This window comes from Gossypium hirsutum, chromosome A01 (assembly GCF_007990345.1).
Source record: "Gossypium hirsutum isolate 1008001.06 chromosome A01, Gossypium_hirsutum_v2.1, whole genome shotgun sequence".
In the NCBI taxonomy this organism is placed as follows: Eukaryota; Viridiplantae; Streptophyta; class Magnoliopsida; order Malvales; family Malvaceae; genus Gossypium; species Gossypium hirsutum.
The window spans coordinates 51,279,379-51,280,812 of NC_053424.1; the positions used below are offsets into that span (position 1 = coordinate 51,279,379).

The 1,434-nt window shown below is 38.0% G+C and overlaps 1 non-coding gene across 1 annotated transcript; it reads left to right on the forward strand.

Annotated features, from left to right (window-relative positions):
• Nucleotides 1-776: 776 nt before the first annotated feature.
• On the forward strand, nucleotides 777-883 carry LOC121208063 (small nucleolar RNA R71). Its single transcript, XR_005903082.1, has one exon. It is a non-coding gene; the product is annotated as a small nucleolar RNA R71 (small nucleolar RNA).
• Nucleotides 884-1,434: the final 551 nt, after the last annotated feature.

Consider the following 1,434-nt stretch of genomic DNA (forward strand, 5'->3'; position numbering starts at 1 on the left):
CTTTTCAGGTTTAGTTAACACTTTCCCATTCCTTAATGTAACTGCTTTCACATGCTCTCTTGGATTGGGTTCAGTTTTACTAGGCAAACTACCTTGATGCCTTTCTGAAACTAATTTAGCAAGCTGCCCAATTTGATTGTCGAGCCCTTGAATCAGTGCTTGCAAATTTTTCAAAGCTGTTCGGCATTTTGGAAACGAGTCTCTGACACTAAAATAAAATTTTCCAACATCTCTTCAAGGTTCGGTTTTTTTCTTAACGATAAGGTTGTTGCTGAAAACCCAGAGGGGGTGGTGGTCTTAGATTTCCTTGACCTCCCTATGAGAAATTTGGGTGGTTCCTCCAACCTGCATTGTAAGTGTTGCTGTAAGGATTATTTTGAGGTCTAGGTTTATTACCCATATAATTCATTTGCTCATTTTCCATTGCAGGACCATAAGGTAAATGCTCTGAATTGCTCATTCCAGCTCTACTCATGTCATACTGCATCACTGGATGTACCTGCATAGAACCACATAAACCATCAATCTTTCTATTTAAAAGTTCCACCTGATTTGACAACATGGTAACTACATCAACATTAAAAACACTAGCTACTTTTGTCGACTTTGTCCTCATGATTTGCCACTAATAATTATTTAGTGACATCTCTTCTATGAACTCATAAACCTCCTCAGGTGTTTTATTATTTATAGTACCATTGGCAGCTACATCATTCATTTGCCTAGTTGAGGGGTTCAAACCATTGTGGAAAGTTTGAATCTATAGCCATAGGGGTAACTCATGGTGAGGGCACCTTCTCAATAAGTCCTTATACCTCTCCCATGCATCATATAAAGTTTCAAGATCCATTTGTACAAAGGAAGAGGTATCATTCCTCAATTTGGTTATCTTGGCCAGTGGAAAATATTTCAGCAAAAAAATTTTGGTCATTTGGTCCCAAGTAGTGATAGAACCTCATGGTAAAGAGTTCAACCACTGTTTAGCCTTATTCCTCAAAGAAAAGGGAAACAACAGAAGGTAAATGGCATCGTTAGAAGCGCCATTTATCTTGAAAGTATCACAGAATTCTAAGAAATTGGCCAAATGGGTATTTGGGTCTTCATTCTACAAACCATCAAACTGAACAAACTATTGAATTATTTGAATAGTTTTAGGTTTCAGTTTAAAATTATTTGCAACAATAGCAGGTCAACAATACATGATTCAGCCCTAGTGAGAGTGGGCTTATCATAATCATACATAGTACGAGGAGCGGGATTTGGATTTGGAGGATTCACAAGGAGTAGCTGAGTATTCTGATTGTTAGCCATCTCCTCAGTAGCATCTTCTTGATCTTTCTCTGTACTTTGTCGATTCTGTCTTACCTCCCTACGATTTCTGCGAGCTGTACTTTCAATTTCACTATCAAAAAGCAATGGTCCCGATGGATTTCT